Source organism: Rousettus aegyptiacus, unplaced genomic scaffold, assembly GCF_014176215.1.
Source record: "Rousettus aegyptiacus isolate mRouAeg1 unplaced genomic scaffold, mRouAeg1.p scaffold_m13_p_12, whole genome shotgun sequence".
NCBI lineage: Eukaryota > Metazoa > Chordata > Mammalia > Chiroptera > Pteropodidae > Rousettus > Rousettus aegyptiacus.
The window spans coordinates 12,249,391-12,276,726 of NW_023416287.1; the positions used below are offsets into that span (position 1 = coordinate 12,249,391).

Consider the following 27,336-nt stretch of genomic DNA (forward strand, 5'->3'; position numbering starts at 1 on the left):
GGATGTGGACACTAAGCATTTGCAAAGGTGCTGAAGCTCATTAGTCATCCGGAAATGGAAGCAAAACTGCAATGAAATTTCACTACGCACTCACCAGATTCATTAAATGATAAATGAGATTGAGTGTTGATAAGGATGTGAAGCAACTGGAACTCTCATGACTGCCACAGGAAATACAAATTGGGTAGATGTAATAAAGCTAAATATATGCATAATTTATGAGGCAAAGTTTCACTTTTAGATAGAGATGGTAAACAAATTTACTGATAGACATGTACATGAATGTTACTAAGAACCAAGGAAGACTGAAAACAGCCTAAATGCCCATTGTAGAATGGATACACAGTGATGTATTTATGCAAAGGAATACTATCTAGCAAAGATAACGAACTACTTCTTGCAATAAAGTGAGTGAATCTCAGTCAGCTTTGCATAAAAGAAACCAGAAAAGAACGATAAAATAGTGTATGATCTCATTAATGAGAAATTTGAAATCAGGCAAAAATTAATCTCTGGTGTTGGAAGTCAAGGCACACTAACTCTCTTGAGCGGGTGAGGGTTTGCTGCCTGGGAAGGGCCGTGAAAGGTGCTTCTGGGATGTTGGTAATATTTCATTTCTTGATTTGGATGGCAGTTATCTAAGTGTGTTTATGAAAACTTATTAAGCAGTCTGTGATTTGTACACTTTTCTGGACGTATGCTTCCATCAATACAAACATTTACTAAGATATGTATGCCAAATGTTCCTAGTAAAACCAAAAGCATGATTAAGGGAGTCAGTAGGACTGGCACTAGCTAGGAAGGTGCCAGCCATTATCACATACCTGTGACTCCCATCTCTGTACAGCTGAATAAAACAAGAATAACACACACACACACACACACACACACACACAGCAACATGCACACACACAATCTCTTCCTCTAGTATAGAAGCACACAACCAATTTATAAGAAAACTATTTTTTTAAAAATCTGGATCTGAAAGTGGTAGGTGGAAAAGGCGCCCCCCAGTGCTATGAGTGGCGGTTCTGGGAGGAACAACACCCTTTCGATATTTCATGTGTTTGTGATGTTTATTAGTTTTCTCATTAGATCTTGGTGACTCAGTGGCAGGTGTTGAAAGTATGGTCACTCTTCCTAGTTTAAGAATGAGGATGCTGAGCTCAAGAGACTTTAAGTGACTTGCCCTGGGTCACTCAGCTCCTTCGTGGCTTTGCTGGGGACTCAGTCCTGGTCTAGTTAACCTGATTTCTGGACATTGCTATTCGGTGGTCCCTCTGCCTAGGTTCTTGCAGGACACTTCTGACTCATTGCTCACCGCTCAGGCCGCACAGGACACATCAAACACGTTGCAAATGATACCAGGATATCATGCATAATATTAATAGTAAGGTGGTTTTTTTTTTTTTTTTTTTACCAATAACCCTGCGAAGGACGAATGTTGAAACAAGAGGGTTCCTTCCTACTCAGTAGGGCTTGTGGCCAGGGTCAGATTCATGTACATCTGTGCTCTCAAAGGGTGGTTCCGAACATTGGAAGGCCCACTGCTTCCGCTTTTTAAAGATGGGAGAGAAAAACCCAGGTCGATGCTGCAGCTTACCGTTCAGGATTGTGCATAGGAGTCTCCCTTGAATTCGGAGGATGGGATGGTTGCTTTTAAGATGTTCATTTATGTACGACTTACCCACAAGAAAAGACATGAAACAGAACAATCGGAGAGCAAATAGAAAATAAGTAAGGATAAATTGCTTTTCAAAAACGTTCATCTGATTATGAAAGTCAAACACATATATTGAATAAAGTTTGGCAAAATCAAAAAAGTTTGAAGAATAAAACTACCCGCAATCCCCGAACCAGTGAGAACCAAATGATAAACAATCAGAGCGTTTCATTCCGGAGCTTTTATACGTATAGCATCCATGCTAAAACAATAGAGTGAAGCTTCTGTATTGCTTTCTGCTTATTTTTTCACGTATCATTATTGTGAACATTTTCCAACATCATTACATATTCTTATGAACGTTATTTTCAATAGCTACATCATAATTTGTTCAACCTTTCCTTTAATATTGGACACTTAAATTGCTTCCAATTTTGTAGTATTGTAAAAAGGGCTTTAATGAAACATTTTACTCATAAATTTGAGTTCATCACTGATGATTTCCTGAGAATAAAAGTGGCATTTCCTGATCATTCTTCATAACCGTTTTAGGCTCAGGTGCATAATGACAACACCTGTTAGGATGCTGGAAAATCACTGAGCCGGAATTAACACAGACCTTGGTTGGAATCCTGGGTTTACCAGATTCATACTGGCTGTGTGATCCTGGGTGGGTTACAAAGCTCAGTGAGCCTCAGTATCTTCATTTGTATAACGAGAGTATAGTTTTCCATCTTATTGACCTATAAGGAGGATTAAATGTTTATCTAGGTGGTTAGAAGGCTTTACTTAAATCAGACTCTGCCATAGAACGATCTGAATTTTAAATATTTTCATTGTCTTCTTGGGGATAGTGACCATTTTTCTAGAATTTTAGCTAAAAATATTCTCATTCTTTTAGATCAGGGGGTCAACAAAGTACAACACATGGGCCAAAGTCATCTCACCTCCAGTTTTTTGAATGAAGTTTTATTGGAATGCGACCCTGCTCATTCATGTATGTGTAGTCTCTGGCGGCTTTCACATTACAGTGGCAGAGCTAAAAATATTTGTTATCTGGCCCTTTACAGAAACACTTTGCCATATCCTGACTAACCACAAAATATTTATTTCTGAAGTCATGATAAATAAATGCATTGTACTTCCAAAATCAAAATTTTTCGGTGATAGAGGGTAGACCCAAGCTATATATGGCTGAGCTGACTCTATTGATGTGGATGCTACGTTATTACAAAAGAAACGAGATTTGGGCCTGTAACTTTGATCGGCACATACATCTTTTTTAGACTTCCCTGGGAAAAAGTCAAGGTGACCTCAAGTAAGATTAGGGTGACTTTTATCTCAGTTGTTTGTGTTTTAGAGCAAAACCTGGCGCTGCTCAACTTGAAGCTTTATCGAGAATGTTTTGAAATTATTCTTCATAAGAGTGCAAGATGGGTTCTCTGCTCTCGCCACTAAAATTACTTCTTTTTCCTAAACCGATTCTGGGTCAGAATGCCTTGGGCTTGGCTCGGAGAATGTTTGAGAGGTTCTGTTCCCCTGTCCCTTTGGTGTGTACATGGGGATTGAACTTGGCAGCGTGGCTCAGTGCATGAGACTGGCCCTTGGCTGTTTTTCCCACCTCCTATTCATAGTTCTTTTGACTGTGTCCTACTGCTTCCAAAATACTTCCTATAGGAAGCTTGGGACAGAAGTCTATGATTGGAACGTGGCTTCAGAGGTTGTATTTTCTATCTGGATTTGGTTTTGTTGGGGAGCAGTGAAGGGTGGTGGGCTTCAGCGTTAGACAGACCTTTGCTTTGTGTGCATTATTACTCCGCTCTAGTTATATGACCTTGGGCCAATAACCCGCACCAGCACGATGTTAGGTACCGTCAATGGAATAACATGGGCATTAACTCCTGATGGCGAGAGTTTGGGGTAAACATTGCATAAATGTACATGACCGTGGAGGTATGTAGAAACAGCGCTCTCCTTTCCATGTAAGCCTTCTGTCCTAGAGAGGGTTGTTGCTCCCAATTCTTCATCCTGCTCTCTATCCACAGGACTTTGCACTTCCTCCCAGTAGAGAGGTAGCCTTCTTCCCCACCCACTGAGGCTGGCATCACGTGTATGACTTTCTCAGGTCAATAAAATACAGGTGGAAGTGTCTGTGCCCAAGTCCCAAGAAGCGTCATGTTTCTGTTTGCCTCTTTTGTGTTCAGTCATTGCCATCAAAAGAACATGGGTGCTGGTCCGCTGGTCCAAGGAGGGTGAGTGTTGTGTGGAACAGATGTGGACACAACCGGAAGCCCAAGCTGAGCCCAGCTGAGCCACACTGAGATCAGCTGGCCCGCAGACAGCCTACAGATATGTGAGAACAGAGTAATGATTTTTGCTCTAAGCCAGAAGTTGGGGCCAGTATTTTTGTGGCAATAACTATGTGATACAACCATGTTTCAACCCAACTTGGAATCTACAGTTGGTGGCTATTCAGCAGTGGCATGTCCTAGCCCTGTGCCACCTGTTGCAAACATAGACCCAAACAAAAATGTATTTACTGCCTTTAGAAGCCCACAGACTTGTGGTGGAAAAAGAAAGAGATAATTGCGGTAAAGCCGGAAAGCAGCTGTGATGGTAGGAAGCCCTGAATTACAAGAACACAGAGGGGTAGCTAGACCTCAGGTGAGGGGGGCTGAGGGCCCATCAGGTAGGGCTTCCTGGAGGAGATCAAGAAGCACTAAGTAGATATTACCTAAGTCAATAAGGCAGGTGGTGTGAACATTATTTATTATCACACAGGCAAGTCTGGGAAATAATTGCTAGGCTTTAGTACAGTCCTATTATGTCATTAATTTTATGATATTAATATTAACACCAATTATTGAACACTGTCGAAGGCAAGGCCTTGAGTATTTTGCTAGCTTTATCTCATTTAATCCCCCACTAGCTGTGTGTTCTGGTTTATAATCATTAATGATTGTCCCAGTGGGGTTATCTGAGAGTCACTGGTTCTGTATGGAAGTTGAGACTTATGATTCTAGAGGACTGATCCTGTGGTTAACATGCTCTGATTTCGTTGGGTCAGCTGTCGAATGTTATTAAGTGGAAAAGCTATTCTTTGTACCTTCGTTTGGACAACTTAGTAGATTCTTATGTGCTGCTGATGAGGCCAAAGTCAGGAGTTCAGTCCCCTGTTTGGAACCCATTACTCAAAGGTAAGGTTTCCAACTAGTACCGAGAGTTGCTATGGATAGGGAGTGGATTGTGTGATCTTTTCAAGGACATGCCCATAATGGAGGTAGCTGCAGTGCTGTGCTCTGGGAGTTTCAAGTGACTTAATCAGGCTCCTGCTTTGTAGATGAGCAAGGTGGAGGCTCAGTGATCATTTTTTGCCCAAGGCTATTTGACTGTTTGAAACAGAGCTGATGGCCAGGGCTGTCTGTAAGCCTTTCGAGGGCAGTGTTTCTCATCTCTGGCTTAAGTTGGAAATTGAGTTGACATTTTGAGTCAGACAGCTCTTTGTTGTGGGGGGCTGTCCTGGCTTTGTAGAAGGTGCAGCAGCATCCCTGACCTCTACCCACCTAGAGTCCAGTGGGAGCTCTTCCCTTCCCCAGTTGTGATAACCAAAAATGTCTCCAGACATTGCCAAGAGTCCTCCTAGGGACAGAATCACCCCTGATTGAGAACTGTATTCTGTGGCCCATGGGAAGCACTTGGCCTTTAGCTAAAGGCCTAACCCAGGCTTCCCCATCTGCCTGTAACCTCTCTGTCTCCTGGGCTTCTAAGCTCTTGCAGGGATGTTTGAATTGGGCACCTCCTCCCGAGAAGGGTCCAACTGTCCTGCACAGGGTACTGGCTACAGCAGGTGAGGAACTGGGAAAAGGAGATTTAAGGGAGAAGTAATAACAAGAGTTGAGGACGACCAGTGTGCAAGCTTTGTACACACCTACACATGCAATGAAATGGTGCAAGTAACCTTCTGAGCACTGAGCCTGGCATGTGAATAATGCTTAATAAAAGCTGGCTATTATTACTGTTATTATTAATGCTATTTATAACTATGACTCTTTTTTGTAAAATAAATAAATAACTAGCTTCCAGAACACACTCCCCCAGGCTTCCCGCTCCATTAATATTCAACTTACTTATTTAAATTTAATTTTTTCAAGGTCCTGTGTTTAATTTTTTAAAAACCTAGTGAATTATTAGCATTTTAATGAATAATGACATTTAATAAATAATAGCACTAGCGAGGGCTCAAAATGTAAGCCATTTAATTTCATACTCCACCTATGTTTTGTCAAAAAAGAAACAGAAAAAAAATGCCTACAAAAATTTCTACACTGTGGCCAAATGTTCTCTGTAATTTGAGCTTTTGGCTTTAAAAAAAAATGCTGTTGTCAGTGAGATAATGGCCTTCGGTGTGCCCTGCTTTTTATATTTTATAGGAGAAGTGCCTCTCTAGAGTTAATTTTATTTAGAAGTAACGGTATGTACTATGTACCAGGAATTGTTCTGAGGGCTTTAGAAATATTAGTTCATTTAATCTCCTCTCATTTTCTTAGATGAGTAAACTGAGGTACAGAGAGGTCCAATAAGTTGCCCAAAGACACACAGCTAGTAAGTACAGAGCTTGGGTTCAAACCCAGGCAGTTAGGCTCTGAAATCTGTTTTCTTAGCCATTATACACATCATACCTTCATATTACTAAAATGGAGAGATGGGAGGTAATATAGGAAATGGTTTCTCATTCCCCCACAGATATTAAGGGAAAACTAATTAATCCGTTGCTTCTTCCCTGAGCTGTTTCTCTAGCTGTTTCTCGAAAGTGATACAAACTGCAAAACAGGTTTACCGCACGTCAGATCTCAGAGGAGTAGAGACAGTGGCACACTGATGGTAATCTGAGCCCTTGTATTTTATAGGGAAGAATAAAAAGGCTTCCGTACGAACACATTTCCTTTTATGTGGCGTATGTGCGTGCGCGCGTGTGTATTTATTTGATCCATAGTGTGGAGTGTAGAGCTCTTTGCATCGATATGCACATATAAACTTCTAATGTGTATTAAAATGCAGATCATGCATGCATGCATGCATGCAAAATACCATTTGCCGTCTCTCCATTTTACCGTAGTGGTTATAGTAACACTTCCACATGGAAATGAAATGTGATTAAATGTGTGTTGTTTCTTAAACAAGAGGTTCAGGAATGCCCTATGCTGCATCAGTTAGGAAGAGTACATTCCCGTAGGTGTCGCGACAAGCTTCCCTCCCTGCCACACCCAGCTCCCCCATAACTCCAAGCCTTCAGTCTCCCCACTGGAAGCCTTATGTCCACACTTGAGTTTTGTGTCCTCTTTGAAGATGACATCAGAAGGACAGAGATCTTGTCCTCCATAGTGCTGATCCTTTGGAGGTTCTTTCAAAGACAGAAGGGTGCACTGTCTTGGCCATGTAGTTGACCCCGAATACTATTTCTGGGCTTTCCAATGGTGACAGTTTTAAACCCTGTCACACGAGAGATGAGAAAAGAGTGAAGTATTTAATAAAAATGTTATCAAATTAAAAACCAAGCAGGATCCAATGTGAGCTCTGCTATAAATAACTTATGAAAAGTGAAAAGATGTTTCTGTTAGCAAATTTAAAATAATCATTAGAATCCTTCAACAGATTGCTGCTAATTAGATTGAGAATTAAACAGCTTTGTATGAGTGTAGAGTTAATTAATAGCTCATTACTTTTTTAATAAGCCAAATTCATTTGGAAACAGAAGAGAGACAGCAAAGTTTATCATGGATGAGATGTTAGATTGGGATTATTCCTCCTTCCTTTGATGAGAGAAGGAGTTTAATTAAAGCAGGAGACACATTTGTATCATGAATGCGTTGCATCCAGAACCCCAGTATCCTGGGATGGAGAAAGCAGCAACTATCCTTATCTCGAAAGTCTCTGTGGGTCACATGGGGTTAATAAAAGTTGCATCTGGACCTCTCTATTCAGCTTTTACATTTCAATCCACTTATAAAATAATCCTTTTTGGAGCTGTACAGATTCGTCAAAACCAGTGGAACTTCCTTCTACTTCATATTGATTTTACTTTCATTCAAGATGCCCTAGGATCTTACTTTGAAAGCAATCCTCCATTTTCCTTCCTTCTTTCCTTCCTTTCTTTTCACTCCTATCCATTTTCTTCCCCATACAGCCTCAAATTTCATTATTTCTTCATCTAGTTTTCTGACCCTTGGATGCCCTTTGTATTACATAACATGGAACAGAACGGAGTGAAAAGAAATAAACAATTTTTGATTTTTAAGGCAAGTACATTCTCATTATCCCATATGGAAATTTTCTGTCCCACTGTTTGCAAACACAGACGAGCCCCATTTCTACGTGGTAGTCTATCGTCAATAGTTCTTGGCACCCTTTGGTGCTGGGCAGATTGAATTTGTCTTTTAGGATGGGTACGTGTTTGTTGAAGTGTAGCTTACAAGTGTTCCCACCATTTTGCCTTCTAGCCAATCAAATAAAAACCATTCATCCTCAGAATGGAAAGAGATATTAGATGTCATCTGGTCATCTGCTACTATAACCCTCTAGTCCTCTGTTACCAGTGTGGGTCTAGTTTTTGCTAAATCGGTAGATGTAATTTGGTTTCCTTTGTTGCATCTTCATCTACACATGAGGACATGTTCCTATTCATGTAGATTGGGGACTTCCCACCTGAAGGGGGGACAGAAGAGGATGCTTTTTTCCAGGGAAATTTTGATGAGATGATGTCCCCCTAGGCACTGAACCGTGGCATGCAAATGAGTTTTCATTTTTAAAACAGATGCTGTGGCTGACTACTAAGCATGAAAGTCTGATAACTAGGCACTCATTTCCAGAGCTGTTTGCCCACTCCAGGAATAATTAGCATGACCTGTTTCTCAAAAGGTGATTAATTCTCTGAGTAATCCATTATACAAATTTTTTTCGAGATCAATTTGTTCCTTTCCTTTCCAAATGAGGACTTGGGCTTTCCAGCTCTCTGCTTTTGAGGTCTCACATTTTTTTTTTCTTCTTTAAACAGTTCTGTTCTTTAAAATAGATCACAGAGCCCAGATCTCTAGCAAAGCACTAGGAGAAGTCCCTTTGTGGGACTGTGCCTGAGGAGTGGTCAGAGTACCATGCACAGGGCCTCACTCCTCTGCTCTCAGACTACGTGGAGGACCTCGGCTGACCACTAACAGCTGGTCTCCCCTGCCTCTCCGGCCACTTCTCTACCCCTTACTCTTGACTCAGCTTATCTGTGTTATAACTCATGATACCTTGCCCTTCCCAGCCTCCCCTGTCTTTTTTTCCCAGTCATGTTCAATAACTGAGACATAGTAGGTGCTTCATAAATATTCGATGGCTTCGTCGTTGTTGGATAAATGTGTATTTCTCTTGCTTTATCTGTATTTATTGGACTCGATCCGGGGGCCTCTGCCCAGTCCGTGGGGTGGGACTTGAGTGCCTGGGGCCAGTGCAGGATTGGAGTACCTCTCCCGGATGCCAAGAGGTGTGGGGTGACAGAAGGGGCCTGCCACATCTGCAGGCACCTGTCTCTGACTCCCTCCTCGCCACTGCTCCCAGCACCACCCAAACTGCCCTCACCTCTATACAGGTTTCCTGTTTAACTCCTCGACCTCTTCGCTTGCCGCTTCAAAATCCATTTCCTGGGAGACATCAGAGTAACTTTTAGTAAATGTTTTCCTGAAATGTGCCCTATAGATACAGAAATGGACATATGCCATAAGTTTACAGCTGGATGATTTTTTACAAACCGAGGGCAGCCACATAAATAGCACCCCGGCGAAGCAGAATATCATCGGCACTCTGTCTGCTCCGGTCTGTCCCTTCCTAGTCACTGTTCCCCCCAAACGGAACCACTATCTTAAGTCTGGGGCAATTTTAGAATCATCAACCAGATTTTGTCACTTTCCTACTTACAACTTTTCAATAGCTTCCCATTGCTCCTGAGCCAAAAGTCCAACATTTTACTGTTTTGTAGTAAACCCTTGCATTCGTTCTCAACTCATTTCTCTCACTCTTCCCTCCTTCTTGATGATCCTGCCTCACTAGACACCCTTTAACGCCTTAGAACATGCCGAGTTCCTTTTCAGCCTCAGGACCTTTGCACATGCTCAGCTCGCTTCTTGGAATGCTGTTTCTCCAAATCTTTTCCCCGCTTCATGCTTTAGCTTACATGCCACCACTTCAGTGAGGTCTTCCTCGGCCACCTGATCAAAGCTGGCCTTTCTCATCTAGTCCGCCTCTGTCACATCTCCTGTTTTTTTCCTATATTAGCTTGTTTTTGTCTATAATATATTGTTTTTTTTTTTCTTGTTACTAGTCTTTTCCACTTAAACATCTGAAGAGAGGGACCACATTTGACTTGTTCATTGCCATATCCTCAGCAGGTGCTAATAAATAAATATTGGATGAAAAAAAATGAACCCGTAGTAGACTGAATATGAAGCTCCAATCTTGAGAAGCCAAAGGAAAGGAGCAACATCATATCCCACAGCAAAGAGCTCAGAGGTGAGATCAGCCTGATTGCCTGGTCCTGGTGGGCACCGTGGTTCCTGAGCCCTGGACGTGTTTGAGACCTTTATGTCTGGTGACTTTTGAATGGCATGGGCTGTCACTTTCCAACTGGGTATACAGCAAGAGGACAGGGCCCCAAACCCATTTCGTCGTGTGGCCACAGTCTGCTGTATTTTCCATCCTCTCTAGAGGAGGTCTGGTCTCTTTCCTATACTGTCCTGATGTTACCATTCACCTGACCGTAGTCCATGCATAATGACACGTGCTTTCTACCCATTGATTTATTATGTACTGGAGAGTAAGGAAAACAGCAGAGAAAGGGGAAGAAAAATAATGGGAAATAGGAAAACCCAGTAAGGGTTTGACCTCCGTAGCCAGCCCCTCAGGTATGGACATCCAGTTACTATGGGGGTGGTGGGAGTTGGTCTTGGAATTTAAGTGACTTTATCTTAGGTCGATGCCAGAGGTGATGCATTTGGCTAATGCATTTTTTATTACTCTAAAACAGAGACTTCAAGAGGATAAGGTTATTTGCATTTTTTTAAAGGCTTTTTAAATTTCAGACCTTAAAAATTCTGTTTGATTATCCCATTGAATGGCTCAGAGCGGTGATTGTAGTGCCCTTAAAATGGTGTGTCTGGTAAGATGTTTATTTTGTTTTTCAAATTGTTGGCTTCAAGTACATTTTTTCCCCCTCTCCCTCTGCAGTGCTGTGGGATTCGTAGTGCTGTTTTTTGAAGAGTTTCTCATAAGCAGACAAGGGCAACTCTGATAGAAGACTCTTGAGAGGGCAGGCTCTTTATCGGTCCTCGGGCCCCTACCCCAGCTCTGTCTCTCAAGTCACAGAGTTTGGTGACCTGTTGCTGTGTAACAAACAAATCCCCCCAAATTTAGTGACATAATGGCAATGTGTTAACATCTCTTGTGGTGCCGTGGATGGCCTGGCCTCAGCTGGGTGGTTCCTTCTTTAGATTTGTTATGAGAACGTGGACAGATAGTGTTGGAACTGGACTCATCCAGAGGCTCGACTGGGCTGGATGCTCAGGGTGGCTCCCCCACGTGACTGGCAGTTGATACTAGGCATCTGCTTTGAACTCAGCGGACGCTCCCAACCAGAGAGCCTGCAAGAACCTTCTCTATGAGCTTCGAGCTTCTCAATGGCAGCTGAGGAACTAGTGATCCTAGAGATAGGGCACACAAGGTACTGGGCAAGTTAGGACCGATGCCTGCAGCCAGCACAGCCTTGCTTCTGCCATTTCGTATTGGTCAAAGTGGTCAGAGGGCCTCAGCCCCCACTAGATTGGAGGAGTGGAGACATAGACCTCCCTCTGGAGGGGGAGTGTCAGGACCACATTACAAAAGAACGCGTAACATAGGAGAGATCGTTTCAGCCGTCTTTGGAGAATGCTGTCCGTTACACTTTCTCACCCGTTTCTTCAGCTTTTCCCGGCCTGCATTTCTTCCAAAAGGCCGCGCTCTCTGAGATGATTCCTTATGTGGAGCGACTGCCCAGAGTTAATTCACCGCCGACCTCTGGCACGTTTAAGGTGCCATGTGAACAAGTGTAAAAGTTGTCTGATAGAAACGCCGTTACTTTCCATGCTTTCCACATCATAACTATGTTAAGAGTTTTAAATGGTTTTTCTGGAGTCCTCTAACTACAGAGTTGCTGAAGGTCCTTCCTTTACTTCTTACATTTAGGTAACTCTGGTGAGTAAACCTGTTTCTGCTTCTGCCGGCATTGTGTAATTGCGATATTAATCCTTCGAGTTGGAAACAAAGTGCCTGTTAATGCAGCTGACTCCATCTGCCTGTTGAGACATTAACCAGGAAGCCTGAACTTGATGTTAAATGACTGTCGTTTTCTTATTTTTTTAAAGAAAATTTGGTACATCATTTATTCTAACTTTAAAACAACCTAGTGGAATGTGGTGTCTTTTATTTTATTCTTTGAACCAGAGGACATGAAATTCTTCAAGTTGTAGCGCTATGTTAGTTTTCAGGAGAGATTAGTCAAGTGGATTGGTAAATGCATGTTTTTCTTCTCTTCCTGGCTGCCTTTTCTTTTAGCAAACTTTTCTAAAGAGGATGACTAGCTGGGAAGATGAATTGTCCACCCTCTGCAGACTAGCTGTCTCTCCTGTACCCCGAGCTGCATATCAATCTGAGACTATTTTTTCCCCCTCATTTGACTCTGCTCAAAGGTTTGAGTCTGTTTCACTTGAAAATTCTTTAAAATAGTCTGTATGCCTCCCCCCTTTAAGTGGAAGCAAAAATAGAAAAATTAAAATAAAAAAATATTTTTAATTTTAATTTTCTCTTTTCATCACACAAATATCTTTGTACACTGGAAGAAATTGGGGTGGAGGAATGTTCATCCTTTATCTTCTTTTTGGTGAACTTTTGGGCTCAGAAGCACGGGGCTAGCAGGGATCTTGGGAGAAGCACTTGAAACCTTGATGTTACCCACGAGGCCCGGGAGAGCAGGCGACAGTTGGCTCAGGGCAGCCCGGTGGTGTGGTGGCTGCTATGCGTGGTCTGCTGCACCAGGCTGTTATTGTGGCTTGTTGCCTTGTCTCCTGACTGTCCTGGGGCAGCTCTCGCTTACTTAAGTCCACATGTCTGGAGCGGCCTCTCCAGTGGCTTGCTTTCCCTCCCTGGGCCGGTTGCATCCTCGCGAATGTAGGGCCTCTGTGTACCCAAGGCTCTGGGAACGAGCATCTGACGTGTTGAAGAATGAATTCGTTGGAGGCTCGATCTTCTCAACCACCCAAGAATGGAACACTTTCCACCCAGGGTCAAAGGAGAAGGGTACAACGGTCACTGAAGTCCTGCCCTCAGCGAGGGTTACATGCTCTCTCATTTCATATTTATTTTACACCTTTGCATTACTTACAGGGTACGAACATTGAGAATTTGGTGCAACACAGCTCATAAGAAAGGGCAGAGAAGAGACCGAACTACTGATAGAGTCGGTTAAATTATTGGCCGGAAGCATCTGACTCCATCTGGGTAGAACCGTGGCGTAAACTTATTGTGTTTTGGGTCATCTCAGGTTGTAGGGCCCCCTCCCATGGTTCCTGATTCAGTTGGCTAGACATGGCTGAGAATCTGCATTTCTAACTTCTATGCTTCCACTGCAGGCCCTGGCCTAAAGCCCCCTCACCCCCTGAACACACCCTCTTTTCCTCTGGCCCGCTGACTGTGTTTTCAGACCTCAGCCAGCTGGATGAGCGCGGAGTTTCCCTCGCAATGCCTGATTTAATTTATCGTAAGATGGTCTTGGAAACGAGGGTCCTCTTTGGAATTTTACACTCCCGAATGGCCAGGTACTTGAAGATAGTATTCCATGTGAGAAGCAATTAGAGGATGATTTGAAATAGGGAGTAATTAAGAGCACAGCAGCCACCGCACTTTATTGGGCATCTGCTGTGTGCATTATGTGCACTATCTATTTAATACTCACCACAACCTTGCAAGGTAGATGTTGTCATGTTCGCCACGTTTTACAGACGAGGACATGAATACTGCAAAGAGTCTGCCTCAGTGAGTTATGGAGCCGAGATGAGACTTCGTCAGTCTTCTGCCACGCGATGCTTTTCGGAGACATCGTGCAACCATTTTAGAAGTCTGGGGAGGAAAGGCATCCCTGATGTCGATGGCATCAGCAACAGTAGCAAGTCCCATCTAGTGAGCACCTTTCTGTCCCCAACGCCGCGCTAAGCATTTTGCACATTGCACCGTGTTTAAACCAGATCACATCCCTGCAAGGAACGTGGCCATTATTTCTGTTCTGCAGGGGGATATGGTGGCTCAGGAAGGTTACATAGCTTGTCTTGAGATCTTAGTTGGTATGTGGCAGAGCTGAACTTTCGACCTGGTTGTGGCAGGTTTCAAAGCCTGGGCTCTTAGCTATTCTGTTTTGTTGACTGGCTGGATCATGCAGACACCAAGATTTTTGGCCTAGTACCTCAGGGAGAGGGGATGTAGCCCGTGGCCCAGGAGGTTTGGGAAGCAGAATAAGTTTTGGCAGGGGGGGAGGGGGACAGAGCTGAGTTCCATTGGACGTGCTGAGCTTAAGGAAATTCATCGAAATTTTGTCGAAGACTCTACAGTGACCTGCGCCGGGAGCTGCTTTCAAGGTGATGGCGGAAAAGGGCAAGACTTCTAATGTTGACATTTTTAGAGCTTTATTCTGTGACCCAGGATGAGCCATTTAAACAGCAGGTCTTCGAATTGACTTCAAAATGACGATCATCTTTCTTTATTTCTGTTGCCTCACTGCAGAGCGGCGGAGATTAAGATAACCTCTGGAATTCATGAAAAGTGCTAGAAAAGTCGCAGAGTGCAATTACGTGTGGGGAACACATGGGCTGTTGAAAGCCTCGGCTCTGCATGCGTAGCTCTGTGATCTTTGTTTTCTGCAGGATATTAGATGAGAGATACAAGTTAAATTCTTATTGTGGTGGACGTTATTTCCTAAGAGGAGTTGGAAATGAATCCAGAGTAGGCTTTTCATCATTATATCAGTGTGTCTTAAGCTTTCTCTCCCATTCTCACTCTCCTAAGGAGCGTTTTTAGATTTTTATTTTTTATTTTTTTATTTATCTTTCCTCTTCACAAAATTAAATGGAGTAAGATTTTGTCAGGTAGAAGGGAGCTTGGGAGGGCCACGAACCCTTGTAATATCTAAGATTATTTTGCTCCCCCAAAACAATTTTCACTGCTTTGGGGGTGATGCCGTCCTCATTGAGTGTGCCGGATTTATACAAAGCTTTGTAAAGTCAGAGAATAAAGTGTCCACGTTGGGGTTTTAGGGCAGATGTGGAAATCCTCCTTTCCCATGGCTGTATTTAGCCTTTGGTTTCATCTTAAAAGGCTCTCAGCAAGGTTTCTAAACTTTGCCTCTTGCTGTCCCTTGCAACAGCACACATTTTCGGGCAAGAGATTTGTCCCAGCCAGGGTGTCTTTATCAGGAGTGCGGGTCGCTGCCGTACCCACGCCCTGGACCGTCTAACCTCACAGGACCTGCTGTCCGACCTAAGCTTTCCGCCGGTGGTTTTAAAGGAACGTAAGGCCTGATGGGGGTGGGTCTGGATGTTTGGAGCCCTGGGGCCAGACTCTACCCTCCACATTGGCCCGTGGGCCCAGTGACAAGAGACCAGTGTTGACCACTAACCGGTAGAGACAGGAGATGGGCGAGCCTTTGCGGGGACGCAGGAACTTACGAGGTTTGCAGTTGGCCAGACTGGCACACGTTGGGTGGCGTGGTAGTAACTAAGGGCCACGTGGCTGAGGAAGCTGACATTTCATCTCTGGTCTTTTTTTTCTCCCACTTGGTCCTAATCTCATCTCCTCTCTCCTCCAGGTTTACCTTCCCATTGGTTCTATTCTTCCTCTGCCTTCATTCCTTCTTCCTCTATTATTTTCCTATTTTCCTCTCTGCATCTTAATTTTGTTTCTTCCCAAAGCACGCCTTGAGACAAGGGTGTCAGTACCAGTAGTTTATTCTAGAGAAGATCCCAGAAGCACCCGATGGAGAGAGGGCTTGTGAGTTAGGGAAGCGTGGAAAGCCGGCGGAGAGCGGGTTAATGAGCGGCTCTTCCCGTGGGCTCCTGGAGCACAGTCCTGCTAGGGACCTTCCGAGAGACCGTGTGAAACACACCGGAACTACTCATGGGGCCAGCAGAAGCTGGGATGTTTCTCTACCAACGGTCACATCCGACCGGCTCTGCCCCCACGGCCAGAAAATGCCCTTTTACCAAGACGCAGGGCACCACTGGTGTAAACAGGAGGTCTCTGAAGGCAGTGACTTTTGGGGAGCATCCAAGGGACGTGGCAGCTGATCGACACTGTTTGCCATGCTCTGTTCCTCTCTTTCTCGGACTCTTTACATCTTGACATCAAAGTGGAGTAAATATTTTGTTGGACTTATTGGAAATACACTTTTATCTCCTATTACCGGTGTAAGAAATAGGTCAGCTGGATGTTCCATTTCCCAGCACTAGTTCTACACATTTGAAAAAATTATCTCAGGTCTTATGTGGGTGTGTCTCTGTGTGTGTGTGTGTGTGTGTGTGTGTGTGTGTGTATATGTATGTCAGTGACCTCGAATGAAAAGCTGGTCTTCTTCTAAATTTAAGTGCATTAGTTATATAATCTGAGATATCCAGCCCACAGCTTCGATTTTTTTCTTTTCCCAAGAATCGCCTCTATTTGCATGACATTGCCAGGCTGTCAGGGGCACCTGTTACCAAGGTCAGCCCTGCGTAGGCGGCCGTATTGAATTAAGCAGACCCAGAATTCTTAAACATTTCCCATAGCATGCCCTCTCCCTACTTCCAACACCGGGATACTGGTGGACATGTAAATTATGAACCCAATTGTCTAAATTACCTTCGAAATACTAGACAAACTATTTGACGAAAATAACGCAATACTAATGATACGTCATTGAGAGTTCGATCCCCGTGCTGTGGCAAATGTCTCGCCATATCACCTCATTTTATCACGAGAACTATGAGCTGTGCATCAGAAGTCCCAGTCTACAGCTGAGGGGCCTTAGGCTTAGGAAGGCCGCTGCATAGCTTTGCCTAAAGCCATGGCCAGTAAGAGGTGGAGACGGGGTTGGAAACCCACATCTGCGGACTGCAGTCCATGCTCTCCCCCATAATACTGTGCTGATTCCCAGCATTGCCACTGAAGCTATTCGGGAGGCTTCTGCGTGGTTCTCACTGCAGAGTGTTCTGTGACGTCATCTTGTGGCACCTACCTGCCACAGATCCTGTGAGGTCTGTTTTTACCTTGTATCATCAGTGTGAAAACTGAGGTTTGGGGAACTTGAATTTTCTTATTTTTGTATCCTTTAGAGGTGTGAATCAACTTTACTCGTGGTCATGAGTGTGCGTGTTTATATGGCATCAAAACAATCCAACGCAAAGGAAACGCTAGCCATGTGTTTTGTCTCTCTCTAGCACCAGAACTTCCTTCGACTGTGCATTTTAGCTAAAGTTGAGGAAGAACTATTTGGATAGTTAGTTGAATTTTTGGCTTTGCCTGGAAATTTTAGTATTGTCCCAAACTTAATTGCTCCTAACTCCATCCCGACAAACAGACAGACAGAAAGATGTGCGTGCGCGCGCACACACACACACACACACAGAGTCACATGTATGCCTACTTGCACGGTAAATGCCATCTTCTTCACGTTTTAGCTCATACTCTCTGGCCTGGACACCTTCCCGTTTTGCACTATTGTGGCCTCCTAGATGTGTCCCATTAGAGGTTTTTTTTTCTTTTTTTTTTCTTTTTTATATATATTTTGTCCTTGTCTGGTTGTGTATCTCTTCTCCCCACTAGGCTGTGAGCACCGCCCTGGCGGGACCTGGAATAAGAGCCCTGCCTGTCCCTGACCCTCACGCAGGGCCTGGAATGAAAGAGACATTTGTGATGGTTTTAGAATGAAAACTGTAGATGCAGCGCTGAGGCCAGGGGAAAGCTTCAGGTTCAATTTCAAGGCCTGTTTTGATGATGCTTGAACTTGCCTCTTCTTTTAATTCACAGATTCAGGTGTTGCCTGAGTTTAAGGCAACTCTATACTGATCCAGTGCAATGAGTTTGCATTCTGTCTATATCATTGAATTTCTAAAGGGGGTTGTCCTTGCACAGGTGAACCTCTCTCCATGTAAACATATAGTCCTACCTTCCAGGATTGATGCGACTAACATGTAGATAGTGATTTCGTCTCCACTATGTGCCAAGTGTGGTGTGAGGCCTGTGGTAGCTTCTGGGGGAAAGCTCAGTACCGTTCCTGCCCTCGAGGTAGCCCCAGGGTAACAGAAAGGAAGTCCCAAGACCAGAAAGAATGACCTGGTAAAGCAAAATCAAGTGCTGTGGGGATACTGAGAGGCGTAGCATCTCCCGCGGCTGCTGCTGGCTGGGTGGGGGCAGTCAGAGAGCATTCTCGATGAAGAGCTGTTTGCGTCGGGCCTGGTAGAGTTGGATGTTCAAAATGAGAATGAGACTTTTAGACAGAAGGAGAGACCCAGAAGTGCTGGGGACAGAGTAAGGATGGGAAACACCATTTGCAAAGGGGAAAGTTGGGAGGCAGGGATGGAAAACTAGTTTGCGTAAACTGAATGGCTTTGATGGGGTGGAGATGGCTGGGGAAGCAGGTCGTCCTATCAACGGGCCCTCCTGGTGCCTTCAGGAAACAAGCCCGGAGCAGGGAGGAAAAGGTTTTGAGGAGCACCAGACTGGGGTAGGCAGACAAATATTTGGGTCCATCCCTTCTCCCAGCTTGCTGTGTGTCCTTCATAAAATTGCTTTCCCTCTCTGATCCGTATATGCTTCCTTCATTTGTGGCTAACAGGATACCATTCCTGACCTACTGTCCATAGGTGTCATGACATTCAAAGCAGATGGTGGGTCTGAAATTATCTTGTGAACTGTAAGATTCCACGTACATACAGGAAATCATCGCTATGGACATGGAGTATGGAAGATAGATTTAATCACACTCCCTGGCTCGTGGCTATCATTGTTATTATGGAGAGACGACTCAGTGTGGGTTGTGTGTGTTCACACGCATGTGTGTGTGTGTTTGTGGTGGGAGGGTGCAAGTCTGTTGTCATGCTGCCTTCGCCCAGGACGAGCGTGGCAGGACGGAGAGGTTTGTGCTGTCTGGCTTGGGACCTTTTGCAAGGCGGGTATAAATCCTGCATATGCCAGAATCCAGCCCAGTGAGGGAAACTGCAAGGCTGAATACCAGTGCGGGGTGAGAGAAATACTCACCAGAATGAGTGCAGCCAGTTCACACTATGGGGGGGGGGGCACTGGGGAGGGGAGGGGAGGGGAATTAAACTATGAAACCACTTACAAGTGGCTGAAAGCCACCTATGTCATGACGAGGTGTGTAACGTGCTGCTAAGCCGAGGGGCCCGGAGTGCGAGGACTTGAAACATGGCTTTTGGAGGCAGTGGCTGTGCTTAGCACTTCTCCTGGAAGCATTTATTTATTTATTTATTTTTGCTTGGGCACGTAATTTGGTTGGCTTCAAACTCTGGGGCCAGCCTCCAGCAGTATCGAGTCGGCTCTTCGTCCCTGTACAGGTTTTATTCTGTCAGGTCAGGGACAAATGCTGAAGCCTCAGCACAGCCTCTGAGGGTTCTCACTCCACAGGATAAGGGAGCCCTCAAAAAAAAAACCAAAAGTCACCTTTTGGAAGAGTGGGCTGACAGACCCTGGAGCGCTTTTTCTACTTAACAAATTCTTATGGAGTATTAATGGGGGGTAACAGTTTAGTGATTCTATTCATATGAATATGTAGAATTTTTAAGTGACCCTATGAAGTAGGTGCATTCGTCTCCATTTTATAGATGAGGAAACAGGCAGAGAAGTTGACTAACAAGGCAACCTACAAAGTCTGGCTCCAGGGTCTGCATTTTTAACCATTATGCTGTACTGCCTCTCTGCGGCTTTAGGCAAAGGGTGTCTCAACTGCAAATTAAATATTTGATTTTGGTAACCATGGGCCTGTGATCATTTCAGATTTCCATCAACCCATGCCCTTTGGGGCTTCTTTCCATTGTTGGGGATGGGCTGGCTGGCTGGCACCCTGCCCAGAACCTGGAGGGACCCGCCATCTCGGCCTTCCTCACGTGGCTGGCGGGGGTCGTGGAGGACCTTTAGGGATCATCTTCAGAAGCCTCCTGGCTCACTTTGCTCACCCTGGGCACTGTACTGTATTTGCATCTTGCATGCATATAACATGAGCTGATTTTCATGTCCAAGGCACATTGAAGACACTTAAGGCCACAAAGAGTCCAATGCTTTTTGTTCTAAAGAGCTGTGGCTGGGATTCAGCTACCTTGCCATCGTCTGGGGGTGTGCCTGAGCTCTTCCCTTGCCCTCTGGGCTTAAGTGTCTTTCTCTTTGAAATGAATGGGGCGGGGGAAGAATCTTTGGGTTCTTTCTGGATCTGAAATTCAGAGTCAGGAGACTGCAGTGTTTACCATCCTTGAGGAGCCTGGCTGCCTGGGTTTGAATCCTGTCACCATCCCTGATGGCTGTGTGACCTTGGGCAAGTTACTCAGCCTCTCTGTGCCTCCACTTCCCCAGCTGCTTATGGAACCATAATGGCATCTTGTCATAGAATCGTCATGAGGGTCGGGAGAGTGAACAGTGCCTGACATAGAGTGGGTGCCTTGGATTAGCTCTCATTAATGTCACGTGGCCACTAATTTTGCTTTCCCACATTGTCAACTTTGTTGTCTTCGTGGCTACCATCTCTGAGTGGTGCTTGAGGGGCAGGCACTCGCAATGGCTCCGCAAGGTCCTTTCGCTGTAACTCCAGTTTCTGAGCCAGGGAAGAGGGGTTAGGTGACCTGCCTGAAGTGGCACAGCCCGTAAGCCACAGAGCGGGAACCTGAGCTGGCCCTTTCTAACCCCATAGCCCACGCCCTCACTGCCCCAGGCTTCCCTTCCTGTGATGTCCCTTTCTGGTTCCCTTGTGAGGCCTTGCTTGGACTCAAGGTATGGCCGAGCATGTCCTTGCAGAGACCAGTGCTCATCAGTAACTTGGAAAAAGCTGTTTGCCCACTGTCCTTAGTGCTGCTCTGCAGATGGATTTATGGCTGCCAAGGCCTCCTGGTGCTTGGGAACGTCATCTTTCTAATTTAATCTTCTCCGGACTTACCTGGGCCTTCATTCCAGCAGCCCTCTGCCTATGTGCTGGGTGGAGCGGAGCTGCTAACCTATCCTGGCTGACCTACACTGTCTGGAAGGGAAGCCTGGGGCCTCCAGTCTCCTCAGCCAGCAGCCTCCTGCCCTCATCTCTGTCTCCTGGGAATAGGGGCCTCCTCTGGTCCCCACATATGAGCAGAGCCATGGTAAACTGGTGCGCCCTGCTGATAAACTGGATTCCAGCCCTGTCTAGCCAGCCCCTTGGGGCTGTGAAGGATTGTCTGTGCATTTGGAAGGGCCTTGTTAGTATTCCGGGCAGACAGAGCTGTGGGCGGGGGACCCTGCTGGGCAGCGAGTTGGCCAGGAGTGGAGGAGACCCTGTTTAGAGGTCCTGGGAGGAGGAATGAGGAGCAGGGCTTCTGCCTGAGGATTAGGCCTCATTACCCTGAGCCACTTCCCCTGGAGCCGACTCCTAGGGGACTTTTCTGTGCTGTTAGTCTGGGGATCACAGCTCTTCCTCACCACTGTTTAATGGCTTGGATCACCTAAGGAAGGAGTTTACAACCTTGCCGTTTTGTTAGTGTCAGGAAGAGAAGGCAAGCGATCTGATCCCCTGTCCGTAGTCAGGTGGCAGGGTGAGGGGAGGGGAGAGAGAGGCAAAGAGAGTGACGGTCTGGAGGCCGGGAGGGTCTTTGGGCATGGGATGGAGGAGCCACACGGACACATCCAGACCCCACAGGGCCTGCTGGCCCGAGTGCCCAGCAACGTGCCGGTTGTGGCCCTGGGCCTTGGCTGTGACCGCAGGTCCCGAATTCTAACCCCGTCCCGCTACTACCTCTGACAGCGACTTAACCTCCACTCTTCTCGGTTCTCAGCCGTAAAGCCGAACAATAACAGTAGTGATTTACCTCCCGCTCAGAGCTGGTGGGGGAGATTACTAATGGCAGGTCATAGGGTAAAAGCACACGGTATCACCGGCTGCAAAACTGCCTGATAACAGGCCAGCTGGCTGGTGGGCACGGACCTGGAGCCTCAGGTGCGTCAGCCGGCCTCCTGTTAGAATGGGCTCTGTCTTTCCCGAGGAGAGGCAGCTGGTGTGGACACCATCCCCAGGTGCCTCAGCGGGAGCGGGACTTAATCTCCAAATGCAGAGAGTGCGAGGGCGTGTCCGGGCCTCTCAGCACTGCACCCTGAGCTCCTGGGCTCCCCGAGGTGCTGGCCCTGCTCCTGCCCCGCAAGCTCTTTCGGGCTCTTGGGCATCTGCACATGCCGTACCCCTTGCCTGTATCACCTTCCGTCCTTAACTCCTGCCATCCCTCAGAATTCGGCCCCAGCATCTTCCCCTCTGGAAGTCTCCCCCATGACAAGCTCTCGTCTTCCTCCACATCCGGTGCGCACCTCTCTTGGGCCTTTCACAGCCGGGCACACTGCCTGTCTGTCATATTCATTCGACAAACATGTGTGAAGCACTTAACGTGCCGACACTGTTCTAAATGCTGGAGAGGAAACCATGAACTGGATAAACACCTAAACAGATAAATATGCAAAAGCAGCAGGGTTGTGGTGAATTCTCGGAGGGAGAAGAACTGGGTGAGGGAGACTGACAGGGACAGGGATCGGGTTGGATGTGGCGTTTGGGGAAGGCTTCCCTGAGGAAATGGCATCGAGGCTGAAATCTATGGATGAGAAAGAGGGAGGCTTACAAAGAGCCCAGAGAACAGCATTCCAGGAATGGGGACGGCAAGCAGCGGGGCCCTGTGGTGGGAGAATAGCTTTTCGTGGTCAAGGACTAGAGAGAAAGAACATCATGGCTGGTATGTAATGGGTTGGCGGAGAGTGGGTAGGGACTTGATAACCTGGACCACGAAGATCATGGTTAGTAGTTTAGATTTCATTCATTAAGTGTGATGGGAAGCCATAGGAGCACTGAGGGAGGGAAGTTATATGAACCAATGTAATTTCCTAAGGAAATTTTGGCTTCTGTCTGGAAAATAGATTAGAGGGACATGAAAGAGATTGGTTGCCTGGCCCCAGAAATGATTTAAAATACGGACTCGTAATGTATGTGTGCATGTGGATGTGAGTGTGCGTGTGTGCATGCACAAGTCCTCATGTCGAATTCTGCAAACTGGATTTTCTAAGACTCTTTTCTCTTTGGGGGAAAGAGTGAAAGCTCTACAAATTTTCGTGAGATTTGGAAGTCATGGGTAGAAACAGCCCGAGGCACCTGAAAACTTGACTGAATGTTTGGAAGACCTTCAACATACGCAAATCGTAAAGGCGAAGTAAACGTTTGAGCATTTCAGACTCACCTGCTCCGATACCTCAGCAGAGATTTGCGTATTTTGCGAGTTGGAGAAGGTACAGGAGTTTAGTCTTTATAATAAGTATAAAGCAGAAGAGCCCTGCCCACCAAGCTCGCTTCCGAGATACAGCCTCACTCACGTTTTCCTTTTAGTGTTTGTTTTATTTATTATTTTTATTTATTTTCTTTGTAAATCACACATGCTCATGATGTAAAAGTAAAAAGAGAAAATGTACCGATGTTTCTTACTGAGCACAAACACTATTAGCACTTGGTCTCTTGCCATCCCTTCTTGTGTATAGGTTTGTTTTTTTAAGTGCAGCATAATTTGTGTGTGTGTGTGTGTGTGTGTGTAATTTTGTAAGCTGATTTCCTTTCTACAACATTAGAAAGCGTGACTCATCGTGTTAGTCAGGATGGGCTAGGTTAGGCTGCAGTAACAAATAATTCCCAGGTCTCAGTGGCTTTCAACCACAAAAATTTGTTTCTCTTTCGCGCTCATGTCTATTAGGGTAGATCGGAGCCTCGGTGCTGACTCTTCTTGGCAACTCATGGAAATGGAACAACTGTTATTCGCAGTGTCGTTTACTATATAGCAGATGGAAAGAAAGCTCCGGAGTGCCTCGAATCAGCATTTAAATGCCATGAATGGAAGTGGGGGATCACTTTCACTGCAGTTCATTAGCCAGAACTAATCACGTGGTCCCACTCAGTCACAGACGGGCCAAAGGTGCAATTCCATCATATGTTGTGAAAGCTGAGAGCCAGACATATTTGGTGAGCAGTGCTAATGTCTCCATACTATCTGTGTCTCTCATTTACACAGCCATTATTACAAAATATTGCACGCACATGGAAAACACAATTCTAAAGGGTACACTGTGTATTTCTCATTTTCTGCCCTGGGACTTTTCTATTGCTGCATCTGGGAAGCCTGCTGCTCAGCCATTCTGATACATAAACACACATGGACATGCCAGGCCCCTGGGGTAGCCCTTGACTAACAGGGGATGGAAGCCAATGGGTCCATATTCCCATCTTCCTTTCGCAGGGAGATAATTCTCAGAGAGTCCCTAGTGGGATGGAGTCTGGGCTGTTCCAGCGGTGATCAGCTCTATAGTAAACCCTTGGATGGACTTCCCACCTTCACTGTTCTACTCTTCCTGTCACCAGGGATCACTTCCCAGAACGAAATACCTCCTCGCATACCCCTGTCTTGTGCTTTGTGTTTTGGAAAACCCTGGGCGAGAGAGGCAGGAATGCCTCTGCGATTAGAACTGAGCCCCTCAGAAGTTCTAGGCACCAAGGCTGGATGAACTTGGTTTCTTTACTATTCCATCAATTGCTAGAATTCTGGCGTGTTTTATTTCAACTGTGTTGGAATCTGACTTTCTTGTATGGCTTTTTCTTTGCTAATTGCCTGTCATTTTTCTTGTTGGTGGAGGAAGCAGATGCCTTCTTCGCCGAGTCCCTACTACCTCCCAGCTGTTCAGTCGCACCCTTTGTGAAGTGCTCGAATCTGGCGCATTCTTCCTTCCTCATGGGCCTGCTGCTCTGCTGTCTTCTGGGTTGTTGCTTCTTGCTCTCCTGGAATTCTCTTTCTGGGATTCCCTTTTTTCTTAAATTCCTTTACCTGTTATTTCACTGTATTTCTAATTAGCCTTTTGTAAATGGATAGATATATGGAAAACATTTCATTCTTGAAGAATGACCAAAAATTTTTTTTAACCTTCATACTGGGAGAGGTACATGTGTATGTGTGTGTGTGTGTGTGAGTGTGTGTGTATGAGTGTGTGTGTGACTCTAGAAATTATTTAGAGACAAATTAATTTTTTCCTTGACATTTTAAAGCATGTTCAGTTGTCCTCTGCTTCTCAGTATTGCTAATTAGCTCAACACATGACATTCTCATTCCTTTGCGGGTAGTCTGTTTGGTTTTGTCTACACACCTCCTTCCCTAACATACACGCCCCTGGAAGGCTTTAGGATGTTTTCTTTATGGTATTTCTCATTTATCCTATCTGACACGTGATGGGCCCTTTAATCTTATTTATTTCATCAATTCTGTGAAATTAATTTCTAACTTTTGTGATTATTTCTTTCTCTCCATTTTTTTATTATCTCTCTAGGAACTCCCAGTATATGGATATTTACTTCCTTAAATGGACTTCCGTGACACTTACTTCGGTATTCATTTTCCAAATATTTCTCTTTACTCTAATTTCTGAGAGATTTCCTTAAAATTTTCTCTCAGTTTTTCTATTAGTTTTTTTGGTTTGTTTTAGCAGGCATGTTTTTAATTTTCATAAACTCATTTCCTTTGGTTCTTTGATTTTTTAAAAATAGCCACCTGTTTTATCTTGTTTTCTGTGTGTAGTTATCTTTTCTGACATCTTGGAAGATGATATGAAGGATTCGTTGAAAGTTCTTGTCTGTTTCTGGGTTATCTCTGTTTTCCTTGGAATCAGTTCTGTTCATTTGGCTCACTCCTTTCTTTGGTATTGGTTTTCTCCCCCAAGTGTTTGATTTGGGTGGTTCATTCATCCTAGGAATGCAAGACTGGGTGGACTGATAGCTGCAGGTGGCCACAGTGCTGTCCACCGCCAGGTACGTGGGCAGCTGAGTTGGTTGGCAGGCTTCGCTTGGATATTTGTGGAGCAAAAGCAGACAAGTCATATCACCATGTTCCCCTGACACGTAGCCAAAGGGGAGCATATTCTGGGCTGATAATTTATACTCCGGAAGCATAAACACCTTCTGGGAAGATTGTTAAGTGTCCTTAGAAATTATATCTCCTGCTTCTGCCCAGGAAAACTCATTTGCTGTTTGTGGGAGAAGAGATGAGGGACGATGGGAGGGTAGATTGGGGGAGGCCAACCTTCCTGCAGACAGTTTTCACTCATTCCTTCCCTTCCTCCCACTCCTGGTGACTGTATCTACTCGTCCTAGGGCTTCCATGATGGAAGCAGCTTCTCCTTTCTTATTATTCTAGTTCCTTTTTCCATTCCTTGTCCTCCAGTTCTCCTACCATCCTGTCTTTTCTTTTTTATAAGTCACCACAAGTCTATTGTGGTTTTATGATGTTGTCCTGTTTGTACTTATGTAATATCAATGAATTTTGGGGAGCGACGGGGAGGTGGACACACATCTTCAGCTGACCTTCATAAACCATTCATCGTAATGGTATAAACCCCCGCAGATTTGTGTTAGCAATGCCTGGTTGTTGGTTATTTAATTTTTTTTCCCTGACTTTTCTCCTCCCAAACCTTGAGGAACATCTTTATGTATGAAAATTTTCAACCATTGATCATTATTTTTTGGGGACTGATGGCCAGAGTTGGAATAAGGTTAAATGTGATGGTAAAAACAACAGTTCACAATCTCACTGTACCACTTCCTAGCCAATAGTTTTGAATAAGTCGCTCAGCATCTCCGAGCCTTATTTCCTCAGTTGCTAGTTGGGGATAATAGTAGTCTTATCTCCTAGGACTGGGTGCATGAATTAAAATCAATAAGGAAAGTAATGTGTATTTCATGGCATTTGTCCTTTAAATATGCTTTCAATTAATAACATTTGCTATTATTATTATTGTTGTTGTTGTTGTTGTTGTTGTTGTTGTTGTTGTTATCCACTATTTAATCCTTATAGCAGGGAAGGATTATTAACTCTATTCTCTGGATGAGGAAAACCAGACTTTCTCAAGCCATTGGCCTCGATTTCCTGCCTGGATACTTGCATGTGAGGGAGAGAAAGAGTTGTTTTGAAAAGAGAATCTAGATCAATTCAACATGAGATGTTCTTCCTCTAGGTCATTATTATTCAGAGGTGAAAGTTTTGTCAGGTGAGATATTTGGAAAGTCCTCCAAACCCACTGGTCCCAAACTAAGTGCCCGGATTTGGGGGATGGGCATAACCATGTATGCCCAAAAGGGTTGAGCAGAATGAGCGGCTGGTTTGAACACTTCAGGCATCAAGTGTTGTTTGGGTGACCTTGCTAAGGAGTATCTAGAGGATGGTAAGGCTGGGGTTAAAGGGCCAAAAGGAGGAATTTGAATTCAGCACCCTCTTGGCTCAGAGTCTGTACTTTCTGGCTGGCCGTGGAGGCATTGAATCACTGCCCGCGATGAACTTGGT

At 45.0% G+C, this 27,336-nt stretch overlaps 1 protein-coding gene across 17 annotated transcripts in view; it reads left to right on the forward strand.

Annotated features, from left to right (window-relative positions):
- Positions 1-27,336, forward strand: part of PTPRT (protein tyrosine phosphatase receptor type T) — a 918,720-nt gene that overhangs the window by 59,212 nt on the left and 832,172 nt on the right. The window lies entirely within an intron of this gene.